Here is a 24,879-nt window from a genome sequence, read left to right as displayed (position 1 = left end):
TGCTGGGCCTCGCGTCGCCGGCCAGTCGAGGCATCGCTGCCGCTTTGCTCCACAGCGCCGTCTCCGCCCTCTTCTTCACTCGCCGCTGTGTAGAGGGAGACATAGAACACAAGCATCAGGGTACTGTACAATAGTCCCCTAGATAGGAAGCAATAGCACATGAGTGGCACTGTCAAATGTTACTTCCATCATGTCCCTCCAACAACACATGATTCAGTGCAGGCAACACACATGCAGAAACAGGCATGGCGCATGCGAAGAACATTTGCATACATGTCCAAGAAACATACGATGGTGGTTTGAAACTCACATGCATCATGGGCCATACTGATCACATGCACACACATCACCGTAGTTTCACCCATCTGGCCTTGTGCACCCCAGACACAGTGGAGACAAGGATGACTAGGCTGCATCAGTGAATCAGAACATTGTCATGGACATGTGTCATGCATCCATGGCATTTACAAGTCACACACACGTTACTCAGACACAAATTAATGTGTACCATACATGTCCTTGACAGCAGCACCCATCTCTCACACCCCATCCATGTCCAACAACAGAGACAGGCATGCATTCATGTGTGCATTCCGCATGTTGCTCCGCATGTTGCATTGTAACACATGCACCATCCATGTGGTTCATGCATGACAGGTCTCACAGGCAGTACTATGATGTCCCTGCACACACACATCCATACATGGCCTATGTGTCACACGCCGCTTCTATACAAGGGTGTGAGAACAGTGGCGACGCCTCTGCCATTAACTTACCCACCATGTTAGTTCGCTCACGTCCTCCCGCCGTCTAGTCTTCTCTCCATCATGGCCGCCGCCCGCTTTTACTGGTGTTGTTTGCCGGCGGCACTTGCGTTGCAACTGACCTGTTTCCTCTTGTTGCGAACGGTCACAGGAGTTTTCCCTTGGCTCCGCCGAGCACTCCTGTCCCTTGGCTCTCTGCCTTGCCTCCAGGTACTACCTTCTTTTTCTCTTTTCATTCTGGCTTCCCTTGGGCTCTCCTCGTTGCTCTCCCGAGCCGCCCACCCTTTTCTCCTTTCTCTCCTCTTATTCTTCACAGAACTCTCGTGGCAGACCTCCAGCCCTTCTCCCTTCCTCAAAAATCTTCCTGTAGAATACTCTCCTTACCTGTTCTGGGACCTGCGGCTCTTATTACCCTCAGGAAGACTGCCATTTCTCAGTTTGGTCGGACCTGGACTCCTCAAAATACCACTGAGTCATCTCTGGACTACAATTTTTTTTTTTTCCTACGTGGCTTTTTCCCCTTCTTGGCGGCTGCGGATGCGGGGCCTCTGGTTGCCGGATTTTTACCGGAAACCACTGTGGCGTCGTTCCGCGGTCGGCCTTACCTGCACAAAAAGAAAACAACAGGAAGAGAAAGAAAGGCCAAGAAATCACCTTCGACTGACTCTCGAGGTGAGGAAGAAGGCGGGGAGACTGATATAGAGATAGAAGTTGACTTACTTGACACTATGTCACAAATACAGTAAAGTAGCTGACTACCAGCACACTGCAACATGCCCTGTTTCACACAAAAATGCATGGCCATTTACCGCTCGACTCCAGACGGCCCTGCCTCCTGAGGATCTGGTGGTGAAGCACTGGGTGAATGTGCCCCAGGACCCTCATCTGCTGGTTGGTAAGCTGGCCCAGGCACCCCACTGCATCCTCTGCATCTAAGAGGCACCGGGCCTTCTTGAGGGTCCTGGACTAGTAGTCCTCCCAGTGATTCTGGACGTGTTTCATGTTGCATGCCACCCCTCCGCATTGATGGCACCCACTACGTCCGTCCAGATCCTCCTCCGTCCTTCCTTGTCGGCGTGCAATGGTGTGAAGAGGGCATCATACTGCCCCAGGACTTGCTTCACCAGGATGCCAACTTAATTGGAAGTGAAGCTGGCAGCCCTCTGCCTCTCTGGCTGGGGTTTGCCACTGGTGACAGAAGGTGTGTGTCAGACATGGCAACCACCGAGGCAGGTTGGTGGGCAACTGGGTCCTGGGGCTGGGCTATGGAGTGATGGAACACCAGTCGGGAGTCTTCTGTTCCAGCAGGGGTGGTCACTGCAACTGGACCCCTGCAGATGGCAGATGTGCAGGCACCAAATGGCAGGGCACAGTGGCAGCAGGCAGGCAGCAGCAGATGGCTCGTGGGAGGCTGCTCAGTGCTATGGGGGGCAGGAAAATGGCCTTCTGGGCAGGAGCGTGGTCTTCTGTGTGTTGTCGCAAGGCCAGCTTGATACGGAGTGATTTGGCACGTGAAAAAACTGCAAGTCAGCGTGTAATTCGAGGTAAGGCCCTTAGCGTGTAAGAGCATCTGTGACATTACGCGCACAGGCGTTTCCCTCGTGGCGGGTGCATAGTGAACCAGCATGTGAAAAATCTGCACATCCCCGTGTTAATGCGTGTAATCCGAGGAACGGGCCTAAGCGCATAAGTGACGTGATGCGTGTGGGCATTTCCCTCAGCACGGGTTAAAGGTGAGCGGGGAAAGCAGTTCGCTGTACGTGCCTTTCATGGAGAACGACGTGTGTGTTGCTACTTCGTGTTGTTTCACGCGCCATCACTACTTCATAGCGGATCAAGGACGTATCTCTTCTTTTGGCAGGGGTATTGGCTATGCATGTTTTTCATTATCACGCTAGTCAGACGGTGAGTCGCACACGCTATTTTTCCCACTGCGGGCCCCCCCTGTGTATCGCGTGCCATTTTCGAGGTCATAGAAGCCTGCGTGTCCCACGCGTATGCGTTTTTCGTGTTCCTGGGTGCCACCGCGTACTGCGGGAGGTTAATTCCACACACGTGGGCTACTGGGGGTTGCGTGCACAGTTTTACAGCAGTTTTGGGGTGCCTGAGCGTTGCGTGACCCGTCACTTATTCAACTGGGTCACATACAGCCTTGCAGGTGCAGGGGTGCTGTTAACATTTTGTATCCCACTCCCTTCACCCCAATTGCCCAGGACAATTGGCTTGTACACCTCCCATTGGCACTACTACATCTGTGCTGGCACTACTCCATCTGTGCCATGGTTGGGAAGCCACAAAAGGTGAGGAGCGCCTCAGCTGGGTGTACTCCCTGTGGCGGGCGTGGTCAGGGACGTGGGCGGGGTGACCAGGGAGTAGGGGTACTCCAGGGTGTCCAGGGTGGCTGCAGAGGGGGAAGAGGCAGGGGTGTGCCAGCTCGGCATGATGTAGTGCCACGTGTTGGTGCAGTCATGCCACCACCCCCTGCGGCTCCGGGAGATGCAGTTCTTGCATCTGGCTCTGTCACCCATGTGACCCGGCAGTCCGTTTCATTGACTGCCACGGACTCAAGGTTAGTGGTAGCTGCAGGTGCAGCTGTGGACACCACCACCCAGGCTCAGGGTCTGCCAGCGCAGGCTGTGTTGGCACTTGAAGAGTCCATTGAAGATTTCCAGGAGGTCAGGAGGCATACCGTAGGTGCACACAGGGATGCCCTGACCGAGGCACGTGTCCCTGGGGCAGTAATGTCATCTGCTGCCCCAACCAGCCGGTTGTTGGCAAGTGCAGGGGCAGATGCAGCCGACACCACCACGGTTGTGAGTCTGCCAACCAGGACAGTCCTGGCACAGCGGATGTTGCTGCGCAGGGTCCCTTCCAGGGCACCCAGCAGCCACTGACGCAAGTCAGGGCTTCACTCCATGTTCCACCTGCCACTCCCTCGGCTCATTCCACCAGCGCCACTGCCCATACTGATCAGGGTGGCATTTGCCAGCCAGGGTCCGGACCAGCGTCCAAGAGGAGGAAGGTTGCACCTGCAGTACAGGCTGGGACCCCAGACACAGCTACGGCCTCCGGTACGTCGAGGAAGAAGCCTTTCTGCAAGCAGGAACTGGACCTCCTCATGGACTACGTGCGGGAACACAACCGTGACATGCTAGTGGGGCCAAATTATCAAACTACGGCTGCCCATCGTAATACCCACTGGAAGCAAGTTGCGGATCATGTGAGTGCATTCGGCCATGAGGTGCGCACAGCGCAAGGGTGCAAAAAGCATTGGAATGACCTCAAATGCAGCACTAAGTTGAAGCGTGTCTCTAATTACAACTTGACTCTGGTGACTGGCAGTGGGCCACCACCTGAGGAGGAAGACCTCACTCCACACGAGTCACTCGTTGGGGAGTTCATACCAACAGGAATGGTCGAAGGAGTGGGAGAGATGCAGGACTCTGATGCCCCGTCCAGTGAGTGTTGTTCCCTGTTCGTCGAGCACATGTGTGTTTTGCTTGTGTGATGTGTTGTGCTTGACTTCCACTGCATATCATGTGTACATGGTTCTCATGTGCAAGTCATGCAATGCTTCACTGATGCGTGCCTACTGTTCAGGATAGTGGACATGTAGAGCAGACGGGGACTATCCTCCCCACCACACTTGCACCCTACTCACATGCTAGTCACCCAGCTGCCCCTACAGTCCATGTTCCAGCTCAATGCCCCTTCTGCACGTAGCCTGTGGTGTGTTTCCTCTCAGCACTGGGAGTATGTCATTGCATGACTGATGTGCATGTGTCCTCTGCATGCATGCGGGTAGTCCACGTAGGCATGCTCCCTTGCCCCTCCACCACCCCTGCACCCCAATTTCAGCATTGCACAGGTCTGCATCATGTTGGTTTACTGCAATGGCCTGTTCAAGACTTCCACCAGCCAACCTGCCAGACACATGCAGTGGGGTACATCCTCTGCACTTCATGCAGGGTGTCTCACTTGGACTGTGCAGATGGCAGATGCTCCGCAGGGACATGAGTTCCCATTCATGCTCCATGTGTATTCCATGCATGCCCCTATGTGTCCTTGACTGGATCATCATTGTAGTATGTGTCCAGGATGACCTACATTTCTTTGCATTTGATCATCCATTCCATGCCAACTCTGGCTCAGTCCTGCATCACACACATGTTTAGGGTGTCACAGTCTGTGCGGGGCACAGGCCCCCCCCCATTTCAGGCCCACTGACTCTTTTCAACTGGTGTAGCAGCTTCTGCACACATGGCTGTACTACTGAGGGGTCATCATGTGTCCTGCTTTCTGTCCCATCATCATCTGCTGTGTTGTCAGTTGACTCAGATGATGCAATTGATGCTAGCCACCACTGTCTGCCAATACACATGTCTCTGGTCGCCCTTTCACTGCCATGCAATGCATCCCTGCATTTTCACTTGGGGGGGGGGGTTGCTTGTAGCCATGCAACACATTGCATGCACATTGCACGTGATGCCTGAACTTGCCCTTACACTGCCTTCAAGTTAATTGATACACATCATGATGTACTTGTTCATGTAGATAGTGGTTAACGCACACATGTTCTGCACTGCATCAACCCACTTAAGAGCCGTGTTACACCGGTCTACATGCCTAGTCCCTGATGCTATGTCAAAGTGACCTGGCATGCATGCCAGGTTCACATTTATGTGTGACATGTCTGCTTCATTTGTTGGCTGTCTGTGTGATGTCTATATGTGTGTGTGTTATGTGCTTCTGACATGTGTACTAATGTACATTTTTCTCCACTTTCCAGATGATGACGCAATGGAGCCAGAGGATGGTGTTGTCATGCCAGACACAGGTTTGCTATCACACCAGCAACTCAGCACAAGTGGGGATCATGGGGTGGTAGACCAAGAGAACCCACATGTGTTACAGACCATCTTGTCTGTGGCTGGCAATGAGTCAAGCCTGGATGATCACTCTGACAACAATGTTGAGTTGGATGTTCATTGGGTCCATTCGTCAGGGGTGAGTGATTCTGATGTGGACGCTCCTCTGTCCGCGACACCTGCACTGAGGGGTCAGACGGTGGTGGGACCTCCGCCTGTGGTGGATCGGGACGCAGGGTCACCCTCCACACCAGTTGCTGATGTGCCTGGGGCATCACGTCGACGGGGGAATGTAGTCCTGCAGCCGCGGGTGGTGCCAACCCAACAAGGACGTTGGCACCTTGGGCCCCGCAGGTGTCAAGCCCAACAACTTGGTGGCCGTGCGCCACTGGGGTATACTGAGTGGGAGCAAGCCATGGTTGCCAATTCAGAACACCAGGGGGCAGCAACTGATAACATCGCTGAGAGCATGGAGCGTGTGGCCCTATCCGTGCTACACCTTGCTAGGCAGGTGGAACTCCAGCAGCGGGCGGCACAGTCCATGGCCCGCTTGCTCAGGCTGGGCTTGGCGGCCTCAGACAGGGCACGCCGGGCTGAAATGGTGTCTTTGCGTCAAGCAATTGCTGCTCACGCACAGGCACACATGGAGGCCCTGAGGGTTGAGTATGAGATCCACTCTGGTTGTGCTCTTCATGTCCCAGAGGGAGCGGTCAGAGGAGAGGTTCACTTGATTTCACATGCATGTATTGAGTGCATGTCCCTACTGACACACACAGTTGCACAATGATCCACCACATGTACAACCACCCTTTCAAGGCCACAGGTGCACACAGATTGCCTACTGGGGCCAGTTGTGTCCCTGCAGCGCATGACCTATGACCATTTGGGTATCCTGTACATGCGTCAATTGGTCATTTATTTAATTTGTCCTTTTCATGTGATGCTCAAGGTGTACCTGCAACACAATGGCTTCTCACTGTGCTGTGTTGCAGGAGACACACACAGCACACGGGTTCGGGAGTAGGGATTTTGCCTTGCCCAATGTGCATGTGAACAGGCATTCAGTGTTATGTTCATGCTACGACTGGGGGAAAGCATTTGTGTATGACTTGGTATTTGTGGGAGGTTGTTGGTCAGTCATTTCATCTGATTCCAGTCAGGCGTCATTGTCTCGAGCCACTTTCCATTAATCACATGTCACTTCGTATCTTATTGGTCATGTGTTGGGCTTTTGCTATTGCATGCCATGTCATGGTGTGGCAGACAAGGGTGATGTGGGTTGGGAGGGTTTGGGTGACATACCAGGGATTGTCATGGCCTGTTTTGTGGGGGGTGTGTGTGATACACACCTTGCATGTGTTCCTTTTGGTCACACAGGATTGGTTAGGTTTAAGTAGCTAGGGATGCACACATTGTAGCACTTCCATGGCAACATTCTCAGGGTGGTAAGGTTGTGACAGTTGACTGTCTCTTTGTCATCATCGATTGTCACCTGGTATGTGCCAGGCCTGTGTGCACTCCGCATGGGTGGGAGTTTAGGTGAAAAATGTGGCCACAAGCTGGGTCCGGTCTGCCTCGCCACGTGCCCTATCCCCTCCAATGGGCAGCGCCTGTGCCTGTGGTTGGGGAGGTGGGGGCACCACCATCTCCACCGGTACACCCTGCCGTGTTGCAACATTGTGCAGGACACATGCTGCCACAATGATCCTGCACACTACTGGGGGTGCATATAGTAGCTGCCTGCCAGAGCGGTCAACGGAGCGGAAGCGTGACTTGAGCACTCCGAATATTCGCTCCACTATGGCCCTGGTTGCAATATGGGCAGCATTGTATCTTACCTGGGGTTGTGTGGTGGGGTTCAGGATTGGCGTCATCATTTGGTTGCTCAGAGGGTAGGCACTATCCCCTGGGGAGGTGATAATGGTTGTGATTATTGGGGTTTGTGTATTTGTCTGTGTGTGACATGCATGCATGTGCACAGGCATTTGCACTCACCTAGGAGGCATGTGTCGCCATGCTGCCCAGCTTCCAGGGCCCGGCTCAGGGCAGACATTCAGTATATGAAACTGTCATGGGTGGAGCCAGGTTAGTTTGCATAGACTGAGGTGATGATTCCCTTTGCATCGCATACGACCTGCACGTTGATGGAATGCCAGTGCTTGCGGTTTCGATAGATGTGCTCAGTGGCCCTAGGTAGACGTAGGGCCACATGGGTGCAATCTATGGCACCGAGCACTTTGGGGAAGTGTGACACCCTGTATAAATCCTGGACCACAGCCTGCCTTTCTGCAAGAGTTCTGGGCATGTATATGTGCCTGCGGACTGAGGGGCGCGCAGTCATGATTGCCAACACCTGGTGTAGGCAGCATGACTGCGTGGCCTGTGAGACCCCCCCCCCACTATGGCAGTTGTCCGCTGAAATGACTCAGTGGCCAAAAAATGCAGGACATTGAGAAACTTCTCCAAGGGGCTCAATGCTTGGGAGCACACGGTGGGGGATGTAAGGTCATCTTCCCACTCCCTGACCAGGTCTAGGATGATACAAGGTGGAAACCTATACCTGCCATAGACCTGGTCGTCAGGCATCCCATAAAGGCTAGTCCGGGGGAGAAAATGCGGGCCCTGGCTATTCTCCTCCTCCTGCGGTGTCCCACGATCAGTGCTGCGACAAATGGGGCATTCATCGTAGCTGTATATATGTGTTTGTTGTTTGCGCGCACTTTTATACTGTGCGCAGGGACGCTTCCTCCTGCCTTCGTGTGGCGGATGTGTTGACGACTGTGCGCGTCTTTTAGCGTGCGTGGGTTTCCTGTATTCGATTCCATGAATACCTGTTGTTCGCGTGCGTGTGGGCGTTCTGTGTATTTCCCTGCAGTACTTCCCCAGTTACGCCTTCTTTTTCACGCGTTGTTCCCCATTCCGCGTGTTACACCCCGTGTCCCGCCCCCTTTTTGGTGTGTGCGCTGATGTTGTGAGCTTTCCCTGTGCGGGTCACGCACAGCGTTCGGGATGTTGCAATGACGTGCGCGCCATGCACGGATTTGGCACACATCCAGGGGAAAACACATGCAAGGGCCTTTCTTGAATCGCACATGTGCGCGTGTGCTTGCTTTTTCACGCTTGCGCCAGCTTGCACCAAGATTTTTGGTGCATATTTGTTCCATGAATCAGCCCCTATATGTCTTAGTAGATGCTTAGTTTGTAGCCAAAAACCTTGTGGATATATTGGCACCGTCTCTGCACTCGTATTGCAGTAACTTCTCCCAATTGGATTGAGTTCCCAACTCGAAAGAGCGCAATCAAAGCCGTGTATTCTCATGTAAAGCTCTCAGGGCGGAGAGCTTTACGTGAGCATGCAATGTTTTGATACATAAAACACTTTTTTCAAGACTGAAATGTCTGCACAATAACTTTTCCATGAGAATGTTCAGTTTGTTACACCACATGTATGGCTGAGCGTGGCAGAGGAGTACTGCACAGCAAGGAGCTCCACAGAGCAATCCACTTCTGTGCATGGCTGGAAAATACTCCCAAAATGGTGGTCTGCCTATTTAAAGGCTGAGGCTGCGATGAAGGACAAAGAGGGGGTTGGACCAAGAGAGCAGCAGATGATCATCATGAGCTACCAAAACCCATTGCAAACCTTATAATCCAAAATACCTTGGTAGAAAGGAGCGAGGGTGGGGCCAGGAGGTGGGGTTAAACTCCTACAGAAGCACTGGATCTTTCAGAAGGAGTCAGAGTGCAGAAAAGGAGGCTAGACGTGCTAATGAGAAGGGAGGTTGGGAGAGCAGAGAACAAGATTGGGGAGGGGATGTTTAAGTTTGAGACGTTGGTGGTGAAGTCTGGTGGTGAAGAGGCAAAAGGTACATTTATTGGACCTTGAGAATGAGGTTAAACCCGCATAATTGGCCAGCCATCTGATGCAAGCTCTGTGCCCTAACCTGGTGGACCCCCACCCTACCACTTACACCCGTCTAAGCCCAACTTCAAAGCACATGCAGGGGCAGAGACCCGAGCAAAGCAGTAATCTAGAATAAGAAACAGGGCACCCGAAGCAGGGTAATAAGGAGCCAAGAAAAGCCAGCAACATAAACCCCTAGACTGATAGTGTGCCTATCTTGACAATCAAAGCTGGAAAAGGCCCAGGGTGGAGGATAACAGAACCTAAAGACTGTGTGTTGAACCCAGAGACTTTACAGTTGGAACACCAATGAGAAGCCATTCTGTGGTCGTTACGTTTTTGTAACCCTTCAATGACTGCTCTAACAAACCTAAGTCAGGTGAGACCCTAACTTTCTGTGTTCATCTCTCATTGATTAAGCCTGACTTCATGACAGGGGACACCAATTTTCAGGAACACCACTTAAGAGAACGGACAGAATTATCTGTCCATGAGCCAAACAATAAAGGGACCATTTCAACACCCCAAGTAGACCGACAACTGGCCTTCAAAGGCCTCTGCAATCAAATTATCATCAGGACGTTACAAATCAAATAGTCCTTAAAGTCGAAATACTTTTCTGTAGGTCAATTCCCTCAAACTGAACTAAATTTGACAAGGCCAGTGAGCACTATAGTCGTATCAAATCGATCCAGATATTAGACCAGGAATTGAAGACTCTGGGGGTGAGCCCAACAGAAAGGTATCACTTCCAAATTCCATGAACCCCAGAACAACTGGCATGTCATGGCCTGTCAGATGCCTGTCTGTGTATTATCTCCGGCACACAAATTAACACGTTGTGATCTCTAGCAGCACCATATCTTTGGAAGTAGACACGCAGATAACTGGGGAGCTTTGGAGGAAGACCACCGGGGGCTGATCATTTAAGTGCTCTTATGCTGGGCACATTGACTTCCCTTCCCTTTGGCCTTTAGATACAGCCAGGAAATTGAGAGCTCCCGCTGGCTGAAATGTTTGGTGACCAAAGAGCAAGTGGCCTGTGTTTATTTGAACTGTTTGCGTTTTTTTGGCATTCCCTAGGAGATGGTATTACAGAAGGCTGGCAGTGCCTGGGTGGGGGCATTGTAAATGACCAGTCATAGGTGGGCATTGGAGAAGACTGGCCGTGTGTGGGCTGGAGCATTGGAGAATACTGTGAGTGACAAGAAGGGGGCATTGGGGAGGATTTGCAGAGCTTTCGGGGAAGCAGGGTGGGCAACTTTAGTCCCTGGAATCGGATATTTCGGGAAGAATTGTAGCACTGCACATTGACGGCTTGGGGCAGATTGCATGGCCTGCGACAAACACCAATAGGGCACAATGGCATGCCCTGGAGGGGCGTGTGATGGACAGGCTGACAGAACCCGGAAGGAGGATCGGTAGGGCAGAAAAGCAGGGCCCGGAATGGTACATTGGACTCACTGCTGGCTCTGCAGAGGAACTCTCAGGCAGACTTTTCAGGTTTGGAGTTGGAAACGTTTCAAAGTCTGGTATGTGACATCACCATCCTATTCATGCTCAGCTATTGATTAACAATCATGTCTGATAAGAGGCTTAGGAGAAGTGCTGACAGACACTAGAGAGACACACACACACAGAATAACAGAATAGCGAAGGGGGTTCAGACAACCATGGACGACATTACATTTGAAAATGAAGCTCATAAGCACAGCACCCCACCACCCCCTTATGCAGAGGGCAACTTCTGGGCCTCTGCGTGGTACATGGACCCTCGTAGAAGTGCCAACATGGAGCATGGGGCTTATGCAAACCCTCCTCATCAGACACCAGGACATGGGGATGAACCTCTGCCCCCACCGTACCCTGGACACCTCTACCCACCTTACCTGGAGGACGCCAGTCAATGGCCCACCGCTGTCACCAACCCGCACCTAACGAGCGAGCTCCTGACATCTGAGGAAGTGCCCTCGTACCTGGGTTACTCTATTATTACCATGATTTTCTGCTGCCTGCCTGTTGGGATAGCTGCCCTCGTCTTCTCGCTGAGGGTAAGTACCAGAATGCAGTGGACATCTTGGGAGGGTTTGAGATGCTCTGGTGGTGGTCATGGATGCAACTTGAGTAAGAGTGCTAGGATGTCAGCTGGCTTGAGGTGGGAAGCAGTAATGGCATGTTGGGCAGTGTATTAATGCACAGTTATGGATATGGGAATACCAGGGCCAAGAGTGCATCTCAGGGGAGGAGCCATGTTTTGCGTCGAGAATCATCGTAGATTGCCCCATCCATAAATCATTACCAAAGAAGAGTCCCCTAGACTAGACTCCCAGTATCCCTCGCCTTTGGCTATTCTGCCTGGGGCTAATGGGAGTTGCTAGGCCTATGGGGTGAACAGAAACAAGTCATGGTCGCATTCTGACTTTTTACGGACTGTCGAGGGACTGGCAAGGTGGTGCAAATAAACAGTCTCACTCTGGTAGGGGACGGGTAGAGCAGTTCTATTGGGTGAGAGTGGCCAGCCCAGTGGTGAAACACAAACACCATATGCCATGTGGCAAGTTGTGAAAGAACTGAGCAGAGAGAGATGCTCCAGGAGGGGCAAGCAAAGACCTTTCAGTGACCCATTGTGGAGGCCATTATGAGGTCACCGTGAATGCTAAAAACTGGAATGTTTTTTTATCATATAACCTATTTTTACTGATCGCAAAATTATGGGGAAAAAAGATATGTACCTCATCTGGTATTCCTGCAGTGCTGCTTGTGCTAAATACCTTAAAGATACAAGGTTGCATGTTGCCTAAAAATGGAGGGTAAACAAATATTCCCCACCTAGCAAGTTAAAAAGCTTGAATCCTGCAAGTGAGGGTTGGGTGGGAGGCTGTCTTACGACACCACTTTAATTTAGGGGTCAAAAGAGAGTCTGGAGAACCCAAAGGAACATTATGGGAATCTGAGATTTCGACATTCTCACCCCCTTGATGCATAATGAACAGAACGTTCATTGCTGACCCTTCTGTTCATTGCTTTCCATGGGTCTGAAGCTGTGCAATCAGTGGTTGTCCCATATGCATTCCCATCACTCAAACAGGCACCAAAATGCTCTTTTCACACTTATAATAAACATGGCATATGGAAGTTGAAGTGCTTTGTGTGGTATTTCTGAACTCTACAGGCTTGGCATGAAACGCTCACATAGACCCCAGTAAAGCCATGATCCGTGTAGAAATCCTACAAGAATTCGGGATTGGCACATTAATGCGCAGCCGAATTGACCGAAGAATCGGTCGCAATTTTGTGGTTGAATATTGCTGCATACATATGTGGGGAGTGGGTTTAGGGAAATAATTATTGTAGCGAGTTAAGTAGGGTATAGTCAATAGGGCTCCTGGCGGTTCCCTGATCTGTCCAGGTAAGTCAAGTAGTGAAAGCACAATATATCAAGGCGACCAAACAAGATAATCAAACCCATTCATTCAATAAATTATATATTAGATGTAAAGTTTCGCAAATTAATTTTAGTTTTCAAACAGGTTGTTTGATACAAAAAATAGTGACAAATCAATATTACACAGGACAAAAGGTGTAGCAAGTGTACAAGTGGTACATAAACTCAAAAAACATCGTTGTCAATACATATTGTGCGAGACAAATATAGAACAAAAAGGTCCCACACAGTCTTATGGGATCAAACAATCTAATTCGGAAAAACAAGTTGATTTAAACAACTGAAAATAGTAACAGCGTTGACATTAAACACTGAGGGAAATGATGTCGACACACGTGTGTTTCGGCCATTGGCCTTCATCAGGACGAACAAAAGAGTTTGGTGGTGCATGTAGAATCATGTCTTGCTCTGCTGAGAAAATGAACAGAGGAGAGTGTGTAAGGGTGTATTGGGATTCGTAATATTTTCTGTAACAATGCACAGTAATTGTAACACAGTACTACTGTCACATCCCGGTTAAATTGGAGACTACCATGGCATTTGTCCGAGCGCTACCCGACACGCAGAACCCTTTGAGACTACAATTCCCAAAACTCCCGCTACTTGTAGTCACGTGACACGTGCACTACGTTGTGGTGTTCCTTCATTGTGGACCATATTTAAATGCCGGCTATTCGGAGATCGGGTGCTCCTAAACTGTTGTTAGTTACGAGCTTCTGTTCCCGGACTCCTGTTTAAATCCTTGACTACCCGGTGCGCGAATCAAGTTGTTGTCTCTGCCTTGTCCTTGTCTGCCTCCCGACGCCTGCCTCCCTCGATTGTCCCCCTTGGATTATATGAACCCGGCTTACTCATTATTGACCTCCCATTTCTGAATCCTTAAGTTCAGGTGACCTGATAACCCGAACATTTCCGTAAGGGAACTAGCGTGAGGTGAACGCCCGCTTCCCTGGTCATTTCATTTCTTTTCCTTGTCCGCTCCTGTTACTTTGAACACTTTTGGAACAGTTTGCTGCCTTAACACCGGATTGCTTTGAACACTTTTTGGGACGCTCTGCTGTTTAAACTCTGGGTTGCTTTGAACACTTTTTGGGACGCTCTGCTGTTTAAACTCTGGATTGCTTTGAACAATTTTTGGGACGCTCTGCTGCTTTAACTCTGGATTGCTATGAACACCTTTTGGACGCTTTGCTGCTTTCACAATGGTGTTCCTAGGATACTGGCACACCTTTCCTTCACCAGACATCCTCCATGTCTCTGCATTTCGATACTAGTAGGTTACTGGTGTATTGTTTCTACGGAGCAGGTAAGAGTGGGTAATTGTGGGCGGTGTTGGCTGTTTGTTTTCCGGCACTACTTGGCTGCATTTCCTGAACAATTGTTTTGTTCTTTGTCTCTCTAGCTCAGACGATTCTGCTCCGGCCTTTTCACTCAAGCCCCCGGCCTGCCAGGTGTATTGAGCTCTTGGGAGGGAAGTCTTTGGCACATCACCATAAAGATTTCATATTCCTTGAGTGAAGGTAACTTCCCCAAAAAAGTGGGGAGGTATTATCTGCAACGACCAGAAAACAATCCCTGAGTTGTGACAGATTTAGGAGCCTTACAAAAACACCTATTGGTTATGGAGGCTGCATCAGACCCAATGGCAGCTCTCATGCAGGCTTTTTCTGCCTTACGTACCGATATGGCATCCGCATATGTGACCTTACATCAACGCATGGATATATTACAGAGCTTCATGCAGCCATTACCCCATGATGAGGAATTTGGTGATGCCGCTGCAGCGGCACCTCCTCCTGTACCCCCTCCGGCTCCAGCTCCAGTTGTCCTTCCTGGGCCCTTTCCTTTGGCCCCACCCGAACGCTTTTTGGGGGATCCAAAGGCGTATCGGACTTTTGTGAACCAATGTCGCCTTCACTTTCTTTGTCGTCCCTTGGCGTTTCCAGACGCTACCACTAAGGCGGCCTTCGTTCTCTCCCATCTAAGTGGCACTGCTGCAGCATGGGCTAATCCTTTGCTGGAAGCTAATGATCCGGCTCTATATGACTTTGATAGGTTAATCCAAGCCATGAATAGCGTTTTTGATATGCGATACAAAGCACAAACTTCGGATTTGGAGTTCTTGGCTATTAGTCAAGGCAAGACAGATCTCTTGACTTACCTGGCTCGTTTCAACCAATTATCGGGTGAGACCACGTGGCCAGAACAGAAGAAAGCGGCTGTTTTCTATAAAGGTTTGTCGGATGACCTAAAAGATGCCCTATCAGTGGTACCCGCCCTTCCGCCTGGTTTTCCCGAATTGCTCGACCTAGTCCTGCAAGTCAATGCTCAGCTTCGGCAAAGGCGTGGCGAACGTCAGTACTCCGATATTCGCACCTCTTCCCCACCAGATGGAACTACTCCTGTTTCCCATGGTGAGGCCGAACCCATGCAAATCGGGGCCATCAGGGGTCTGTTATCCAAAACTGAACGAGAAAGACGGGCGGTGAATAACCTGTGTTTCTATTGTGGCCAGTCAGGTCATTATATTCGTTTGTGTCCTAGAAGACCTGCCAAGTTGGCGGGAAACGCCAAGACTCATCCTTAAAATGGGCCTTCTGGACGAGTCGAATGAATCCGGGCTCGGATAACTGTTTTCCGTCTTCACATGTTTACCTTGCTATGCGTTTCAAGGCTCCTGGCATTAAAACCTTTTCCAATCCTGTAATGATAGACTCAGGGGCTAGTGGGAATTATATGGATCTCAAGTTGGCCGAACATTACGGACTACCCGTATTTCCCAAAACACGACCTGAGGACATTCATGCAGTAGATGGTTCCTGCTTGGTATCTGGACAAGTAACGGAGCAAACTGCTTCACTACAAATGTCCACCGCACAAGGTCATTCGGAATCCATTACCTTTGACCTTATTACGGCCCCTCAGTTCGGCATAATTCTGGGTCTTTCTTGGCTACAGATTCACAATCCTGTAATTGATTCGGTTGAACAAACAGTGCGGTTCTCCTCCTCTTTTTGCATACAGAAATGTCTTGGATCCCATGATGTAGCAGCATTTTCTCCTTGCCTAGCGATGGTGACTAGCGTCCCTTCCGTCAGCGCCATGTCATCTAATCCAGTCCCTGCACTTCCATTGGAATACTGGGAGTTCTCAGATGTGTTTGATAAGGGACTGTCAGAAAAACTGCCCCCACACAGATGTTATGACTGCCCCATTGACCTGATACCTGGGGCAGTAATTCCACATGGTCGTATTTACACGGTCACTCAGAAGGAAGAGGAACATCTACGGGATTATGTGGACAATGCTGTGCGCTTAGGACACATACGTCCGTCCCGTTCACCGGCGGCCTCCCCAATCTTTTTCGTGCCGAAGAAGGAAGGGGACGTACACCCCTGTGTGGATTATCGGGCCCTCAACAAAGTCACGATTAAAAACCAATATCCACTGCTGCTCATCACGGAACTCCTCGATAAAAAGACCTCCTCTACTATCTTCACCAAGTTGGACTTGCAGGGAGCATACAACTTGGTGAGGATACGAAAGGGGGACGAATGGAAAACTGCCTTTAAGATGAAATTTGGGCTCTATAAATACTGTGTAATGCCCTTTGGGCTTTGCAATGCCCCTGCAACATTCCAACATTTTGTAAACGAAATCTTCAGAGACTTGCTGGATTGCTACGTCGTAATATATTTGGACGACATCCTAATATATTCAGAATCCCTGTCTCAACGTGTACAACATGTGCGCTCTGTCCTACTTCGTCTAAGGGAGCATTCCCTCTTTGCAAAACTAGAGAAATGTGTGTTCCATGCATCCTCTGTGGAGTTCCCGGGGTTTCAAATTTCCCAAAAGGGAGTACTCATGTGCACCTCCAAGCTCCAGGCAGTATTGGATTGGCCTGTCCCGACCTCAGTAAAAGCTCTCCAATCCTTCTTGGGCTTTTCTAATTTCTATAGGCGTTTCATCGCCTCCTTTTCCGAGATAGTAGCCCCACTAACCCGTTTAACCAGTCCGAACGTCCCTTTCCTTTGGGATGACAAAGCGCAATCCGCATTTCAGACATTGAAAGAAGCCTTTACCACCGCTCCGGTATTGCAGCACCCTGATCCATCTCTCCCGTTTATTGTGGAAGCTGATGCCTCCGCTGTTGCAGTAGGGGCCATCCTATCACAGATCTGCCCCGCTACTCAACGCTTCCATCCAGTGGCCTTCCATTCTCGAAAACTTACGTCGGCCGAACGTAATTATACGATTATGGAAAGAGAACTGCTGGCAATAAAGGTGGCATTTAAGGAGTGGAGACACCATCTCTTAGGTGCCAGGCACATGATTACTGTGTACATGGACCATCGAAATCTCCAGGCCTTATCCCATGCGAAATGTAAAAATGCCAGGCAGATACGTTGGCATTTGTTTTTCACCATGTTTGATTTCATAGTGACTTATCGCCCTGGTTCATTACATGGAAAGGCAGACGCTTTATCCCGCATTGGTACGGATATGGAAACTGTGAAGCAGACTACCCCGGTATTACCCTCAGGGGCTGTTGTATGTGTTTGTTCGGTCTCTCCATCCATCCTAGACGGATTAAGGAGGTGGGCTAGGGATCATGCTCCTGTTCTTGAGAAGATGGGCACCAAACTTATCACCGGCCTTTCGTATATTGAGGGTCTACTGTACCTGCCTGACAACCAAACCAGACGGAAGGCTCTCGAATGGTCCCACGATCTCCCGTTAACCGCTCATCCTGGCCAGGCCAAAACCTATGATCTTCTACACCGATGGGCTGGTAGCCGGGTTGAAGAAGGACGCCGAACAATACGTCTCTAAGTGTGCCATATGTACTCGGTGCAAGAGACAGTCGGTAAACCCATAGGTCTTCTAGTGAGCATGCCATTACCACCGCATCCATGGCATACGGTTACCCTTGATTTTGTGGTGGAACTCCCTTGTGTCGAGGGAATGTCCACCATTCTGGTGGTAGTGGACGTCTTTACCAAGATGGCTCGGTTTATACCATGCTCAGGATTACCTACTGCTTCTACATTAGCCAGCTTGTTTTTTGACCATGTGATACGCTTTTTTGGATTGCCTACAGTCCTGATTTACGACCGAGGGTCTCAGTTTACCTCACGTTTCTGGCGTTCTCTCACTTCCTCCTTGGGTATTGATGCCTGCTTGTCTTCGGCCTACCATCCTCAGACAGACGGCCAGACCGAACGTACCAATGGTACCATGGAACAGTTTCTTCGCTGTCTGTGTCTACAGCATCAATCAAACTGGCTCTCGCTTCTAGGTGCAGCTGAATTTGCCTACAACAATTCCAGGCACTCGTCGATTGGTTGTTCTCTGTTTTATGCCCTATATGGACTACATCCTAGAATTCTGCCGCTTGTCTTGCCTTCCCTAAAACAATTCCCCGCAGCTGATGCTGTGAGGGATTCTCTGCTCGCCATCCATAAATCGGTCTTAACGCATCTGCAAGCTGCGCAACGTCACACCAAAATGCAAGCTGACAGGCGGCGCTCACCAGCTCCTTCGTATTCTTGTGGCGACCGTGTATGGGTCTCTACAAAGCACCTGGCCATTCGGGGCAAAAGGAAACTTTTGCCATGTTTTGTGGGACCTTATACCATCCTACGGTGCCTCAACCCTGTCACTGTTTGTCTAAATATTCCACCTCATTGGCGGGTGTAGCCTGTGTTTCATGTCTCCTTGCTTCGCCCTTTTGTTCCCGGCACACGGTTGCCTGCTGTCTCAGCCCCAGTCAATGTCAAAGGACAGGATGAGTATGAGGTACGTTCGATTTTGGACACTCGCCTCTGTCGAGGGGTTCGAACTTACCTGATTGACTGGGTGGGGTACAGTCCAGAAGACAGGTCCTGGGAACCGGCCTCTAATTTGAATGCACCCCGTTTGTTGCGTGCCTTTTGGTTGCAACGCTTACAGAAGCACAGAAGATGTCGTCCTTTGTGGAGGGGTACTGTCACATCCCGGTTAAATTGGAGACTACCATGGCGTTTGTCCGAGCGCTACCGGACACGCAGAACCCTTTGAGACTACAATTCCCACAACTCCCGCTACTTGTAGTCACGTGACACGTGCACTACGTTGTGGTGTTTCCTTCATTGTGGACCGTATTTAAATGCCGGCTATTCGGAGATCGGGTGCTCCTAAACTGTTGTTAGTTACGAGCTTCTGTTCCCGGACTCCTGTTTAAATCCTTGACTACCCGGCGCTCGAATCAAGTTGTTGTCTCTGCCTTGTCCTTGTCTGCTTCCCGACGCCTGCCTCCCTTGATTGTCCCCCTTGGATTATATGAACCCGGCTTACTCTTTATTGACCTCCCATTTCTGAATCCTTAAGTTTTGGTGACCTGATAACCCGTACATTTCCGTAAGGGAACTAGCATGAGGTGAACGCCCACTTCCCTGGTCATTTCATTTCTTTTCCTTGTCCGCTCCTGTTACTTTGAACACTTTTGGAACACTTTGCTGCCTTAACACCGGATTGCTTTGAACACTTTTTGGGATGCTCTGCTGTTTAAACTCTGGATTGCTTTGAACACTTTTTGGGACGCTCTGCTGTTTAAACTGTGGATTGCTTTGAACACTTTTTGGGACGCTCTGCTGCTTTAACTCTGGATTGCTTTGAACACCTTTTGGACGCTTTGCTGCTTTCACAGTGGTGTTACTAGGATACTGGCACACCTTCCCTTCACCAGACATCCTCCTTGTCTCTGCATTTCTATGCTAGTAGGTTACTGGTATATTGTTTCTACGGAGCAGGTAAGAGTGGGTAATTGTGGGCGGTGTTGGCTGTTTGTTTTCCGGCACTACTTGGCTGCATTTCCTGAACAATTGTTTTGTTCTTTGTCTCTCTAGCTCTGACGATTCTGCTCCGGCCTTTTCACTCAAGCCCCCGGCCTGCCAGGTGTATTGATCCCTGTAGGCTGAGCTCTTGGGAGGGAAGTCTTTGGCACATCACCATAAAGATTTCATATTCCTTGAGTGAAGGTAACTTCCCCAAAAAAGTGGGGAGGTATTATCTGCAACGACCAGAAACAATCCCTGAGTTGTGACAGATTTAGGAGCCTTACAAAAACACCTATTGGTTATGGAGGCTGCATCAGACCCAATGGCAGCTCTCATGCAGGCTTTTTCTGCCTTACGTACCTATATGGCATCCGCATATGTGACCTTACATCAACGCATGGATGTATTACAGAGCTTAGTGCAGCCTTTACCCCATGATGAGGAATTTGGTGATGCCGCTGCAGCGGCACCTCCTCCTGTACCCCCTCCGGCTCCAGCTCCAGTTGTCCTTCCTGGGCTCTTTCCTTTGGCCCCACCCGAACGCTTTTTGGGGGATCCCAAGGCGTATCGGACTTTTGTGAACCAATGTCGCCTTCACTTTCTTTGTCGTCCCTTGGCGTTTCCAGACGCTACCACTAAGGCGGCCTTCGTTCTCTCCCATCTAAGTGGCACTGCCGCAGCATGGGCTAATCCTTTGCTGGAAGCTAATGATCCGGCTCTATATGACTTTGATAGGTTAATCCAAGCCATGAATAGTGTTTTTGATATGCGATACAAAGCACAAACTTTGGATTTGGAGTTCTTGGCTATTAGTGAAGGCAAGACAGATCTCTTGACTTACCTGGCTCGTTTCAACCAATTAGCGGGTGAGACCACGTGGCCAGAACAGAAGAAAGCGGCTGTTTTCTATAAAGGTTTGTCGGATGACCTAAAAGACGCCCTATCAGTGGTACCCGCCCTTCCGTCTGGTTTTCCCGAATTGCCCGACCTAGTCCTGCAAGTCGATGCTCGGCTTCGGCAAAGGCGTGGCAAACGTCGGTACCCCGATATTTGCACCTCTTCCCGACCAGATGGAACTACTCTTGTTTCCCATGGCGAGGCCGAACCCATGCAAATCGGGGCCATCAGGGGTCCGTTATCCAAAACTGAACGAGAAAGACGGGCGGTGAATAACCTGTGTTTCTATTGTGGCCAGTCAGGTCATTATATTCGTTTGTGTCCTAAAAGACGTGCCAAGTTGGCGGGAAACGCCAAGACTCATCCTTAAAACGGGCCTTCCGGACGAGTCGAATGAACCCAGGCTCGGATAACTGTTTTCCGTCTTCACATGTTTACCTTGCTATGCGTTTCAAGGCTCCTGGCATTAAAACCTTTTCCAATCCTGTAATGATAGACTCAGGGGCTAGTGGGAATTATATGGATCTCAAGTTGGCCGAACATTACGGACTACCCGTATTTCCCAAAACATGACCTGTGGACATTCATGCAGTAGATGGTTCCTGCTTGGTATCTGGACAAGTAACGGAGCAAACTGCTTCACTACAAATGTCCACCGCACAAGGTCATTCGGAATCCATTACCTTTGACCTTATTACGGCCCCTCAGTTCGGCATAATTCTGGGTCTTTCTTGGCTACAGATTCACAATCCTGTAATTGATTGGGTTGAACAAACAGTGCGGTTCTCCTCCTCTTTTTGCATACAGAAATGTCTTGGATCCCATGATGTAGCAGCATTTTCTCCTTGCCTAGCGATGGTGACTAGCGTCCCCTCCGTCAGTGCCATGTCATCTAATCCAGTCCCTGCACTTCCATTGGAATACCGGGAGTTCTCGGATGTGTTTGATAAGGGACTGTCAGAAAAACTGCCCCACACAGATGTTATGACTGCCCCATTGACCTGATACCGGGGGCAGTAATTCCACACGGTCGTATTTACTCGGTCACTCAGAAGGAAGAGGAACATCTACGGAATTATGTGGACAATGCTGTGCGCTTAGGACACATACGTCGGTCCCGTTCACCGGCGGCCTCCCCAATCTTTTTCCTGCCTTAGAAGGAAGGGGATTTACGCCCCTGTGTGGATAATAGGGCCCTCAACAAAGTCACGATTAAAAACCAATATCCACTGCTGCTCATCACGGAACTCCTCGATAAAATGACTTCCTCTACTATCTTCACCAAGTTGGACTTGCGGGGAGCATACAACTTGGTGAGGATACGAAAGGGGGACGAATGGAAAACTGCCTTTAAGACGAAATTTGGGCTCTATGAATATTGTGTAATGCCCTTTGGGCTTTGCAATGCCCCTGCGACATTTCAACATTTTGTAAACGACATCTTCAGAGACTTGCTGGATTGCTACGTCGTAATATATTTGGACGACATCCTAATATATTCAGAATCCCTGTCTCAACATGTACAACATGTGCTCTCTGACCTCAGTCAAGCATTCCCTCTTTGCAAAACTAGAGAAATGTGTGTTCCATGCATCCTCTGTGGAGTTCCCGGGGTTTCAAATTTCCCAAAAGGAGTACTCATGTGCACCTCCAAGCTCCAGGCAGTATTGGATTGGCCTGTCCCGACCTCAGTAAAAGCTCTCCAATCCTTTTTGGCCTTTTCAAATTTCTATAGGCGTTTCATCGCCTCCTTTTCCGAGATAGTAGCCCCACTAACCCGGTTAACCAGTCTGAACGTCCCTTTCCTTTGGGATGACAAAGCGCAATCCGCATTTCAGACATTGAAAGAAGCCTTTACCACCGCTCCGGTATTGCACCATCTCTCCCGTTTATTGTGGAAGCTGATGCCTCCGCTGTTGCAGTAGGGGCCATCCTATCACAGATCTGCCCCGCTACTCAACTCTTACATCCAGTGGCCTTCCATTCTCGAAAACTTACGTCGGCCGAACGTAATTATACGATTATGGAAAGAGAACTGCTGGCAATAAAGGTGGCATTTAAGGAGTGGAGACACCATCTCTTAGGTGCAAGGCACACGATTACTGTGTACACGGACCATCGAAATCTCCAGGCCTTATCCCATGTGAAATGTACCAATGCCAGGCAGATACGTTGGCATTTGTTTTTCACCATGTTTGATTTCATAGTGACATATTGCCCTGGTCCATTACATGGAAAGGCAGACGCTTTATCCAGCATTGGTACGGATATTGAAACTGTGAAGCAGACTACCCCGGTATTACCCTCAGGGGCTGTTGTATGTGTTTGTTCGGTCTCTCCATCCATCCTAGACGGATTAAGGAGGTGGGCTAGGGATCATGTTCCTGTTCTTGAGGAGATGGGCGCCGAACTTATCACCGGCCTTCCGTATATGAAGGGTCTACTGTACCTGCTGACAACCAAACCAGACGGAAGGCTCTCGAATGGTCCCACGATCTCCCGTTAACCGCTCATCCTGGCCAGGCCAAAACCTATGATCTTCTTCACCGATGGTGATGGTGGCCGGGTATGAAGAAGGACGCCGAACAATACGTCTCTAAGTGTGCCATATGTACTCAGTGCAAGAGACAGCCGGGTAAACCCGTAGGTCTTCTAATGAGCATGCCATTACCACCGCATCCATGGCATACGGTTACCCTTGATTTAGTGGTGGAACTCCCTTGTGTCGAGGGAATGTCCACCATTCTGGTGGTAGTGGACGTCTTTACCAAGATGGCTCGGTTTATACCATGCTCAGGATTACCTACTGCTTCTACATTAGCCAGCTTGTTTTTTGACCATGTGATACGCTTTTTTGGATTGCCTACAGTCCTGATTTCCGACCGAGGGTCTCAGTTTACCTCACGTTTCTGGCGTTCTCTCACTTCCTCTTTGGGTATTGATGCCCGCTTGTCTTCGGCCTACCATCCTCAGACAGACGGCCAGACCGAACGTACCAATGGTACCATGGAACAGTTTCTTCGCTGTCTGTGTCTACAGCATCAATCAAACTGGCTCTCGCTTGTAGGTGCAGCCGAATTTGCCTACAACAATTCCAGGCACTCGTCGATTGGTTGTTCTCCGTTTTATGCCCTATATGGACTACATCCTAGAATTCTGCCGCTTGTCTTGCCTTCCCTAAAACAATTCCCCGCAGCTGATGCTGTGAGGGATTCTCTGCTCGCCATCCGTAAATCGGTCTTAATGCATCTGCAAGCTGCGCAACGTCACAACAAAATGCAAGCTGACAGGCGGCGCTCGCCAGCTCCTTCGTATTCTTGTGGCGACCGTGTATGGCTCTCTACAAAGCACCTGGCCATTCGGGGCAAAAGGAAACTTTTGCCATGTTTTGTGGGACCTTATACCATCCTACGGTGCCTCAACCCTGTCACTGTTTGTCTAAATATTCCACCTCATTGGCGGGTGCACCCTGTGTTTCATGTCTCCTTGCTTCGCCCTTTTGTTCCCGGCACACGGTTGCCTGCTGTCCCAGCCCCAGTCAATGTCAAAGGACAGGATGAGTATGAGGTACGTGCGATTTTGGACACTCGCCTCTGTCGAGGGGTTCGAACTTACCTGATTGACTGGGTGCGGTACAGTCCAGAGGACAGGTCCTGGGAACCGGCCTCTAATTTGAATGCACCCCGTTTGTTGCGTGCCTTTTGGTTGCAACGCTTACAGAAGCACAGAAAATGTCGTCCTTTGTGGAGGGGTACTGTCACATCCCGGTTAAATTGGAGACTACCATGGCGTTTGTCCGAGCGCTACCGGACACGCAGAACCCTTTGAGTCTACAATTCCCACAACTCCCGCTACTTGTAGTCACGTGACACGTGCACTACGTTGTGGTGTTTCCTTCATTGTGGACCGTATTTAAATGCCAGCTATTCGGAGATCGGATGCTCCTAAACTGTTGTTAGTTACGAACTTCTGTTCCTGGACTCCTGTTTAAATCCTTGACTACCCGGCGCTCGAATCAAGTTGTTGTCTCTGCCTTGTCCTTGTCTGCCTCCCGACGCCTGCCTCCCTCGATTGTCTTCCTTGGATTATATGAACCCGGCTTACTCATTATTGACCTCCCATTTCTGAATCCTTAAGTTTTGGTGACCTGATAACCCGAACATTTCCGTAAGGGAACTAG

Source organism: Ambystoma mexicanum, chromosome 1p, assembly GCF_040938575.1.
Source record: "Ambystoma mexicanum isolate Mex_15411 chromosome 1p, UKY_AmexF1_1, whole genome shotgun sequence".
NCBI lineage: Eukaryota > Metazoa > Chordata > Amphibia > Caudata > Ambystomatidae > Ambystoma > Ambystoma mexicanum.
The sequence above is the reverse complement of the archived record's forward strand: the minus strand, read 5'-3'. Positions refer to the sequence as shown.